This window comes from Gopherus flavomarginatus, chromosome 2 (assembly GCF_025201925.1).
Source record: "Gopherus flavomarginatus isolate rGopFla2 chromosome 2, rGopFla2.mat.asm, whole genome shotgun sequence".
In the NCBI taxonomy this organism is placed as follows: Eukaryota; Metazoa; Chordata; order Testudines; family Testudinidae; genus Gopherus; species Gopherus flavomarginatus.
The window spans coordinates 17,780,520-17,792,385 of NC_066618.1; the positions used below are offsets into that span (position 1 = coordinate 17,780,520).

General features: G+C 40.2%; 1 pseudogene; it reads left to right on the forward strand.

Moving 5' to 3' along the window:
* Positions 1-354: 354 nt before the first annotated feature.
* On the forward strand, positions 355-11,427 carry LOC127046018 (zinc finger MYM-type protein 1-like; annotated as a pseudogene).
* The last annotated feature ends 439 nt before the right edge of the window (positions 11,428-11,866 follow it).

An 11,866-nucleotide genomic window follows, 5' to 3' on the forward strand; every position in this document is an offset into this window, starting at 1 on the left:
TATCGAAAACAACCTTCTGGGTCACAAAAAAGAGAACGGAAAAATGAAATAGGATTAGCTGTAGAAGCACAGAAGGGTTCTATACTTAAGTTTGTACATCATGAAAACAACTAAGTTGATCAAGATCATCATGTAACTTCCCAAGAAAATTTTTGTGCAGATGAAGCTCAAGAAACGCAAGAACACACAGAACAATCATTTGAAACAGATGCAGACACAAAACAAGAAATTAAAACAGTTGAAACTGTACTAGCATGGGATATAGATGACATTGGCACATGGCCGCAATCTTTAAACAACGAATACTGTGCCATTATACTTGAGAAAGGCCCTGTGAGAATAGAAGGTCTTGAATATCCTAAAGACATTAGAGGTAGGAAATTCACAAAAAACAATTACTACAAAAGACTTTCTAATGGTGAAATTGTCAACAGACGGTGGCTTGTGTACTCTAAATGCAAGGATGCTGTATTTTGTTTCCCATGCAAGATTTTCAATAGTTGCAATTTTAAGATAGCAACCATGGGTATTAATGATTGGAAAAATCTTAGTCACATATTACCACAACATGAAAAGGCACAATACCACATTGAAAGTATGCACAAATGGTGTGAGCTGAGTGTAAAGTTAAAAAATCAGACAACTCTTGATGCCCAAAATCAAAGATTGCTGGAATCAGAAAAGCAGCATTGGCGTTGTGTTCTTGAACGTCTATTATCTATTGTTAAATATCTATCAACAAACAATCTTGCTTTTAGAGGAAGCGTTGAGAAATTATTCCAGCCCCAAAATGGAAATTTTTTGGGCCTTGTACAACTGCTGGGAAAATTTGACACAGTGATGAGTGAACATCTCCGAAGAGTAACTGAAAATGAAATACATGACCACTATTTGGGACCAAGAATTCAAAATGAACTGATCATGCTAATGAGTAATAAAGTGAGAGACAAAATTGTTTCATTGGTTACTTTGGCAAAATATTTTGCCGTAATTCTAGATTGCACTCCAGACATAAGTCATCAAGAACAGATGTCATTAACAGTGAGATTTGTCGACATTAGTGATTCAGCACAGATTACAGTTAAGGAATTGTTTATCACATTTTTAGAAGTACAAGACACTACAGGTTTTGGACTTCTTCAAACTCTCCTTGATGAACTAAAACAAATGGGATTGTCCATAATGAACATTCGAGGACAAGGCTATGATAATGGCGCCAATATGAAAGGATGCATTTCTGGCGTGCAAGCTAGACTGCTGAGAGAAAATCCAAGAGCCTTTTTTGTTCCATGTGCATGCCACAGCCTTAATTTGATATTGTGTGATATGGCCAAGTCTTCTGTAGAAGCTATATCTTTTTTTGGTTTGCTGCAACGCATTTACGTGCTCTTTTCAGCTTCTACTCAACGATGGCAAATATTCAAAGCACATGTCAATGGTATTACTATTAAGCCTCTATTTGAGACACGCTGGGAAAGCAGAGTAGAAAGTGTAAAAACGTTGAGATATCAATCTGAGGAAGTTTATGAAGCATTGGGGTTGCTATTTCGGAAGAAGCCAGAGATCCAAAAGCTAAAAGTGAAGCACAGTCACTGGCCTCTGAAATATCCAGCTTCAAGTTTCTAACATCTGTCGTAATCTGGTATGACATTCTTGTTAAAATCTCAAGTGTAAGCAAAATAATGCAGAGTCCAATGATACAGCTTGATTCAACACTTACCTTACTAAACAACACACAAGACTTTTTAGTGAAATACAGAGAACATGGATTCAAAGAAGCACAGGTTACAGCAAGAGAGCTTGCACAGGCACTCGGTGTAGAACCAAAATTTCCATGTGCGAATGTGACACGAGTTTCAAGGAAAAAACGAGAAATGGAATATGAAGGAGCAGATGAGCCCATAGACGATCCAGAAAAGAAATTTGAGGTTGAATTTTTGTTGTTGTGATGGATAAAGCAGTAACTGCTGTTGATGAAAGGTTTAATACCTTGCAAGTACACCATGAACAGTTTGGATTTTTGTATGACATAACTAAATTCAACGAAATAGTGAAACAAGAGCAACTAATGACAAAGTGCAAGAACCTAGAGAGCCTCCTGAAGCACGGTGATAGTTTTGATTTAAATGGACTTGAACTGTACGAAGAATTGAGTGCACTGTCATCAATGTTGCCACATGCAAAATCGGTGATGGACATTGTACAGTTTATTCATACCCGCAAACTTGTTGACATATATCCTAATGTGTACATTGCCACTCATATTCTACTGACAATTCCTGTAACAGTAGCATCAGGAGAACGGAGTTTCTCAAAACTAAAGCTCATTAAAAACTATCTCTGCTCTACAATGAGTCAGGAACGCTTAACTGGTCTTGCTATTCTTGCAATCGAACAAGACACGACTTTGTCTTTGTCATACGATGACATTATTACTGATTTTGCAGCCAAAAAAGCCAGAAAGATTGCTTTTAATTAAAAACAAATCTTTGTTTCAATACCTCTTCTTATAAATTTCCAATAAAATTTTGATAAATTAAAAAAATATATTATTTGCATCATTCTGTCATATCAGAATTTTTTCTATAGTGCTGCTTCTTTAGTGCTAGTCCATCAGCATTACAGTGTGCTTAATTAAATTAAACTGGTTTCAATAACGTGAATGTGGCAAGTTTTCCAATACTGTAAGCTTATGTTTGTGTTGCTAAGAGCAGATCAGGCACAGGGGCACCAGTTTAATAATCTCGCCTAGGGCACCATAAATCCTAAGGCTGGCCCTGAAGGGGAATGGATCAATCAGCTGTGGATGCAGAGCATGGGAAGCAGGCCAATTGGGGCTCATTCTGAGCTGCGGCTTGTCTGTTCTGCAAAAACCTAGGACATTTCCTGTTAATTTTAAAATTCACCCCGGACAGAGAAACAAGACTCAAAAGAGAGGCTTTGTCCGGGGAAACCTGGACATATGGTAACCCTTTTCCCAGCAGTTCTCTCCTTGTCATGCAATTGCTGATTTCACCCAGCGCCCAGTCATTTCCTAGTTCAGGATCATTCCCCTTATATGGCCAGGGAAAGGAACGGGCACGGTGGAGGGGGCTGATGGGAGTTGTAGTGCTTTGCTTAGAAGAGCCATCACAATTCATATAAATAAGGCTTGATTACACTTTGAAATAAAGGCTTAGTTGTCTGAGGTTCTGATCAACTTCAAGTCCTATTGAGAATGCTCAGCACCTTCCTGAGAGATTACAGAATCAGCTCCTTCGTGAGCAGAAAGATGAGATCATTCAGTCAATTATGGAAAACTTCCCACTCTCCAGAAACACAAATCTGGACTAACTTATCAGAAAATACATAATTTCATACACAAGAATAGTGCTGCTATGCAGTAATAGTTATTACCTTTCTATTATCCATTTTAACTTTTCCAACCTCTTGATTGTAATTTCTATTGTGGATTTTGTAATTTATTTTGACTGGTTTATTCCTTAACGCTGAAAATTTTGTATCTGTATTTAGATGTCTAAAGAGAACTCATAGTAATAATGGCAAAGAGTTCTGTGGCACCTTATAGACGTTTGTTAGTCTATAAGGTGCCACAGAACTCTTTGCTACTTCTACAGATCCAGACTAACATGGCTACCCCTCTGATATAGTAATAACGTTTCACAGTTCATTTAATCTATTTTTGTTTAGATTACACACAAGAATCTATGTTAACAAAATGTTATTTAGGTTGTAAAGTTTCAAGCACTCAAAAGTGAGGAAATACCAGATTTAATGTTGTCTATGCCACCATAATTCTTCTCCCTTGTGCATCATGCCAGTCCACTGAGACTGGCATCCTGTGGAAAAAATAGTATGTGATCATATAATTAAAGATTGTATCATAATGCAGATACATGAAGGGGCAGAATTAAGGTTGCATGAACATTTCCTGGAATCTGTATCTGCTCCTAACTTTTGAGTGCTTGACTTTGACTTTACAGCCTAAATAACATTCTTCTAATATAGTTTTTTCAATACAATTTCCTAGTTTTTTTTTAAAGGTAAACATAAATGTCACTATAACATCTATCAGAAGTAGGATTTGAATCCTAAACTTCAGTATTGAGCTAAAAGACTAACTACATAAGTTAGCACCAGAAGGCAGACTATAGCTTTTTGTGAGTACCGATGGGCACCAGAGGTGACGTGTAACTGTTGATGGGGGGAAAGGACGTATTTTGAATCTACTCCTTGCAAAAAAAGAAATAATAAAAATATAAACCCTGGCAGATATCTGGGGTGACATATGACCCTCATGCCTTCGGCACGTTGCCTCTGATGCACACAGATCAAGCCTTAGATCCCACATCCTTGAACTTTGCCCAGGTCGAGAACTGATTTCTATAGGCTTGGCATTTCACCAGTGAAATTGTTTTCACAGCATGAAGGAAGTGATGGGATGCAGGATCTTCTAGGGCACATTCTGCTTTTTGCAGCACGCTGTTTGCTGGCTGACTTCTCTAAGCGTCCTCTTCAGAGTCCAGAAAGAGAAAATCCAAAGCTTGTAGGAGAAAGAACTTCACATGGATGGCCACATATTGCAGAGTGTGTTACACACACCTGGCGTGGAAGGCTCCATGTAACATTACAAATTCTCTGTGTAGGACCATGCTTGTCCTGAATGAAACTGTAAAAATGCCAACACAGTCTTATTTGCCAATATGTGTAACATCTTTCCTTGAAGCCACATTGGAGATGAAAGAAAAAAAGATCAATTGTATCTTTTTCGCTCCATAGCATCTGCATGGGAGCCTTTCCCATTGGCAGTGGGAATGAGCATAAATTAAAGTAACAGTCAGTGATATTAAAACAATCAAGTTCTTAAACTCATAAAGCTTTGTTTGATTATTTATTTATTTATTTTAAAAGCACTTATTGTCTAGCCAACTAGGACTTTTACTGCCTTAATAAAAATAATGATAAAATCCATCATGTTTCCTCCCGGCCTTCTAAGATAAACTCGGCCAGCTGCTGCAGCACACTGATACTTTGAAATCTAGGCCATCCATCTTGTAATTGGTTGCAATCAGTAAAGTCAGGAAAACTTTGCAGAGTCAGCTTTTCTTAGGCTCAGTGTGCTTTAAAAAAAAAAAAAAGCCCAAACTTTTGAGCTGGAGACTTCGTTCAGCAAAGTCTTCCTTTAATCACAATCAACCCAAACTTGTATTAAATGTCACTCAACACTTGACTGCACATGTTATAGTCACTGTGCCAACAATTAGGGAGAAAACACTTTTTTTTCCTTTTTACTATGACCCTTTAGTCAGTACAATATCCACTGAATGTAACTAACCACAATCCCCGTATTTAATCTTAAAATGTAATTAAAACAAAGAAGTGTGAAATGAAAGTCAATCAGACAGAAAAAGCAGATTTCAGCCAAAGAGCTTGTGTCTTTTGTTAGGGGAATTTAAATTGGACATGTGTGATCTGATCCAAGTTATATTGGAGCCTTGAGCTAGCTCTTGAGGAAGAATCAAGATCAGATGCTATATGAAATATATGGTACAGTACATAGGATCCCTGTAGAGTTAGAGCTGGAAAAGGCTGGCCTATCACTGAGTCTTCACATTTAGACTGTAAGGCCTGATCCAGCGCTGTTCACAGTCAATGGAAAGACTCCATCACAACTATCGTCCACTGTAATGGAAAGCATAGAGTGGCCACCTTAAAAAGTCAGCACAGCAGTTACCAATAGTTAGCATACAATGATAACACTGTGTGGTGCTTGTTCACCTTTTAATGGCAGCCGCTGATTTAGATATTAAATTACTTATATTCATATTCTCAGCCAAAAGGCAAGAAATAGCAGTGATTTCCCAAGTATGATTTGGAGTCCATTCCAGATCAAACATTTGCCTGAATGGTCATTGGATCCATATCTCTTTTAAACTGATGATGCTTTGCTGCCATTAATCAAGTGGCACTATCCTCCCTAAATTTAAAATTAAAAAAGTGAATGGTGTGACACTATGTCCCATATTCCTCATAGAAATATGGTTATAATATGATTATAGCACAACTAGGATATGTTTTGTGCAAGATGGGTCTTGTGAGGTATCATTGGAAAGGTTATGACTTACTGAATCCTATTTGTCTGCATGTATCATTTTTTTATCTAAAATTAGGAATATTGACTATACATCTGTACTACAAAAGTACACCCAGGGAATGCCCATCAGACAAAATGCAATCAGTCTGGCTGGTTAGTTGGAGACAAGTCAATAAACCATTAGGGAGAACAATAGGTCTTTGAAGATGCTAATCTCCCACCTTCCTGAGAAACTTCCTGGGATACTACAAACAGCCTTTGACTCATGGCTGCTTTGACACTGCAGGGTCATGTGATCATGTCACCTGGTACTGGACTCCGTCATAGAATACCAGTATTTTTCCACTGAGGGGAGTGGGAATCACACCAAAGGATAAAGGATTCCAGCTATATGTAAATCCTATTTAAGGCAGGGAAGTGAGTTAGTCCAGATTCAGTCTCCACTGAATCCCCACTCAAGATGACTGATGGAAATATCTAAGAAACAAGGACAAATGGAGGAGGGAGAAGAGCTGAGCCAAGGCGGGAAAAGGTTTCTGGCCTGCAAAAGAAATGCATAAAACAACATTTAGGGTGAGAAATTACTACTTGTAATGAGTTTCTTTACCGTATTAAGCTTAGTTTGCATCATTTATTCAGTAATCTGCTTTGATCTGTTTGCTATCCCTTATAATCATTTAAATCTATCTTGTGTAGTTAATAAACGTGTTTCTGTTTTCATAGAATCATAGAATATCAGGGTTGGAAGGGACCTCAGGAGGTCATCTACTCCAACCCCCTGCTCAAAGCAAGACCAATACCCAAATAAATCATCCCAGCCAGGCCTCCGTCAAGCCTGACCTTAAAAACCTCTAAGGTTGGAGATTCCACTACCTCCTAGGTAATCCATTCCAGCGCTTCACCACCCTCCTACTGAAAAAGTTTTTCCTAATATCCAACCTAAACCTCCCCCAATGCAACTTGTGACCATTACTCCTTGTTCTGTTTTCTCTAAAACTAGTTTGTGGTATTCATAACTGGGTGGGTAAAAAACTGTGCATATCTTCCTCATATTGAGGGAGGGGACAAATTTCATGAGCTTACGCTGTACAATTCTCTGTGCAGTGCAAGACAATACAATTTTGGGGTTTGCATTCCAGAACGAGTGTGCACTTGAGTGCTGGGCAAGTCCCTAGCTGAGCCTTCCCATGCAGAGCTGATTCCAGTGTCTGTGTCTTTCTGCAGCTGGGTGTGTCCCTACCTGTGTGTGTGCTGGATGAGGCTTGTGGGCCTGGCTCAGCAGAAACAGTGTAAGGGAGCCCAGTCTTGTGGAACAGCCGAGCTTAGTGGTACCCCAGTACGTCAGGTGGCCACCCCAGAGTGAGGGGGGAGCAACCCATCACAAATGGATTCTCAGGACCCACCCCTCATACAAATTGGCAATAATATCAATGAGGCAAAGCAATCAGTTGTCTGATGGATGGAGGTGAGGAGGTTCCGGTTGGAGATTTGGGTTCAGTTTCACAGTCTGCCATAAACTTCCTGTATAACCTGGGGCAAGTCATTTAATCTATTGGTGCCTCAGTTCAGTTCCCCTTTGGTAAAATTGGATAATACTTCCTTTGCTTATTTAAACTCTGGGCAGGGACTCTCTTACACTATATGTTTGCATAGTGCCTAGCACAATAGGACCATGGTCCCATTGGGGCCTCTTGGTGATACCATAATACATATAATAAAATACTTGTTACCTTTATTCTGTGTTTATAATACAGGTCAGCCTGCCTGACTCAAAGTTTTAAATATGAACTTCTGTACTGATATAGATATTACAATCAATCAGCACATCTGCGAATGTATTAGTGAAGTGGTCAGGTACAGGAATGATAGTCTGCAGATGAGCAAGCTACATAATAATCAATGTTCTCTTTCCCAAAATAACACAGAACAGAGGTCCATTTGTCCTTAAATATGTCCTTCGTGTGCATGGGCCAGAATGTAAGTTGTTCAAGTGGCAAATAATTTTTTTTATCAGCAATGCTCCCACAGTGGGATAGGGTCTCATAATCTTAAATAGATGTCTTTAAAACAAACCTACTGTGTGTCCTATCAAGTATCTTTAAAATGAATAGGAGAATTTCCATCACTCTTAATGGAATTTACCCACTTGGTAAGCTTTGTTCTTAGTTTGCCTACAATAGTCTTAATAATTTTGTAGTTCAGAATCTCCACCCCCACTAATTTTCATATTGGGCCTCTCTTCATCTTCTGGCTGTGCATCTGTGAGTGGAACGGCATGAATACCCCAAGGAAAAGGCCTTCTCTAAGGTTATTTCTGACTCTACTGAACCAGGAAGTCCCTCATGAGGAGGTTGTTCTTGCAATATTTCTAGTCCAATTATTGCCACTTCAAGAGGTTTGGGGCACAGTCCCGTGCATAATTAATGGTGGCATGCGCTGGGCTTGGGAGGAAGGGTAGTGGAGCAGTGTTAGCGACAGTCAGGGTACAAGGACCAGCCTACCAATGCGGAGTGGCATGTTTCAGAATAACGTGAGGGTGGGGAATGTGCTGCCAGATAGCTCACTGCTCCTTTGAAAAGGATCAGGGAACATATCCAGCAGGTTACATCATCTATCCCTACAATCACGAGATACCCTTTCCATGATTCAGCTAGAAAGATGGCTTCCTAGGAGCCCTCTGCCAGTTTTAACAGACTGTCGCCCATTTATCTGCTACCACAAACCAGAAGAATGAGGCTGGTTGCATAATGTTAAACTGTGCCTGATGCCAGTGATTTGTTGCACTTTCTAAGTCCCTGCCAGCTGAGTTCATTTGAGTAATATGGGGTGAGACAGTAATAACTTGAATTTATGTATTTCCAATTCCCCTACTCCTTCCCTTTCTGATCTCTTCCTTCTTTCCTCTTCTCTCTCTGACCCCACTGTCTCTCAACTCCTGGCTGGAACCTTTCTTCTCTTGACTCTCCTAATCATTTTTTCTGCCCTGGGAGCATTTACTTCTAATTTCTCCTTTCATTTGAACTCCCTCTCTTCTTACCTTGAGCCTGAATCACTTTTCCTTTCATTTAGTTCCACCCTGGCATTTCCCCAGTGACTCCACTGCTCCTCTTTACAACCCAAATTCTTCCTCCTCAGAGGCCTGGCTCACCCCTGCTCTTTGAATGCAGTGAACTGATCTTCCCCAGCCAGAATGCCATTGGCACAAAACTCAGCACACAGACACCCTTTGTGCTTTAAAATCTGTTTTATACGCATTTAGGTTGTGCCCCTTTTCTGCACCCTAATTACTTCTGTTATCATAGTCAGTTATTCCTTTGTTCCACTGACCTGATGTCTCTGTCCTCACCAATTTCACCTCTCCTGACTTTACCCATTATTTTTTTGTACAAAGTGACTAATATCCACAAGGCCCTTGGCCTCTTTTCCTCCCCTACCTTTTTTCATCCACTGTCTAACTTCTTTCTTTTCATTTCATTTTTTTGATCTCTCTCTTCTTTTGATTCCTCCTGGCTCTTGGGTTCTCTAGTCTGGGGATTATTCACTGGAGTAGCATCACTGAAATAGCAGCGCTGGTAAAAGTCCCTAATGTAGACCTGCTGCACCAGTGGAAAAAGTGTCTTGCACCATCGCAACATACCTTGGTCTGGTTTGAGACCAAAGTAAGCTGCACCAGTACAAATCACTTTTTACACCAGTGAATCACATTCACACTAGAGATTTCCATCACTGCAAAAAAACAAACCAACCAACCAAAATGCCTCCCAGTGATGATAAACCTTCAATTCCAATGTGAAAGGCACCTTATAAATACCCTAGTTTGTTCCTGAGAAGAGCTAGTCACATCCTCCCACTGCTTCCCCTCATTCCTGCTCCCCCTTACCCGTGTTCTCTCCAATCAGCACTTCTCCCCTCTGTCCCCATACTACACCCCTTTCATGTCTTGAGCTCTGTCCATCCAGCCTCTCAAAAGGCTACATTCTTAAACAAACCTCTCCTGACAGTATCCAGTGTTCCAGTTCATGGCCTGGTTTCCCTTCTCCCATTGTTGTCTATAACCCAGAACCAAGCTACCTGTTGTCATATCTTTTCTCCTCCCACTTGCAGTTCTATTCTTGATCCTTCTCAGTCTGGTTTTTGCTTCATTTTTCTGGCTTTCACTAGCATGGTCAATGGCATGCTTGTGGCTAAGCCCCAAACCTTCACTTTTTTTCTTACCCTGCTTGAGTTACTACACTTGTCTATATCTTAGTTCTTATATGCTTCTCTGACACCATCCTGTCTGAGCACCTAAGCTGTAATTGGCACTGGGATTACTCTCTGCTTTCTCCTTCATCCCTGCAGCAAGCATGGCTTTTCAGCCTCAGAAGGTTTTCTTCCTATTGAGCTGATCTTTCAAGGTATCCTAGGTTATTATCCTTCTCCCTCTCCTCCTCTCTTGAAGCCTGATCCACAGCCTTTTGAAGTGAATGAGAGTCTTTCAGCTGACTTCAGTGGCTTTTCGATCAGGCCTCAAGGGCACTGTCCTGGGTCTCCATCTTCTCTTAACACTTCCTTCTTGTTGATTTTATCTTGCCTATGGCCTAAAGTACCATTTACACACTAATGTCACTCCGATGCATTCCCCTGTCCCCTATATTCATAGTTCCATTCGTTTTAGCTCAGTTTCCTCTAACACATAAAACCAACTACTGTTGATACAAAGTATGAAGAACAACATTTTTTCCTTCACACATTCTTCCTTTCTTCTACTGCCCGCTTCCATCACTGCTGCTAACACACCCATCATTTTGGTTGTCACCACGTCACATCTTTACCAGCAACTTCTGTTTCCACTGTTTTTCCCCACACTGCTGTTAAATCACCTATCTTCCAAATTAAAGGGTTGTTCATACAAATTGTTCCAGGTTTGGTTCACCCCTGGAAATTGATTATGTGGCTGTCTTGGATTTTCATATACTTTAAGGCCAGATGGGACCAACTAGACTGACCTCCTGTGTATCACAGGCCATTACTTCACCGTTTTGTAAAACCTGATAAACGGGGGTTTTGTTTTGAAAACCAAACCATTGGCAATGCAGTCCCTCTAGACCTACCCCGACTCAAAAATTTGAAGTTTTGAATACATTATTTCAGTTGCAGCCCATCACTTCTAAAAAGTGAGACACTGCCTTATATTGGAAGATCCTCTCCTGAAATCAAATGCAAATTCACAAGTCCCTAATGCAAGTCCAGGGAGCATTTTGCTGTTCTGTGACCAGTACTGTATAGTGAAGAAAGTGATCCAGAAATGGAACTTGCTCTACAACCTGAGGAACAAAAAGGATGAAGCATGAGGCGTTAGATCCCTGCCTCATGCTATATTATTATAGGATAGAGTCTTCTGTTTTGGCACTATTTTCTCTCCTCCCTGTCTCTTGCTTCTTGCTGTTGCTCCTGAATGTTGAGAAATTCCCTCCAATCCTCCACTTTTTAGTGTGCTTTCCCTCCGCCAAGTCACAACATGAAAACAAATCTCCCCTTCTCTTTCCATTGAACGTGTTGTCCTGAAGCAGCGACGTGTGAAAATAAAGTGGGTGCAGTCTGAGTTTTGAAAAGACAGAGATTCTGTGACTGTCTGGCAAGGTTATTTCTGTGTTCTCGCTTTCTGTGTACAATGCCTGCTTTCAAGCTTCAGAGATTTTTCTGCTTTCAGTGCTCATAAGCATATTTACTGGTGTCCACAGGTATAAGCTATAATACCAGATCAGAGCTCTGGATATGTTCTCTAATAGC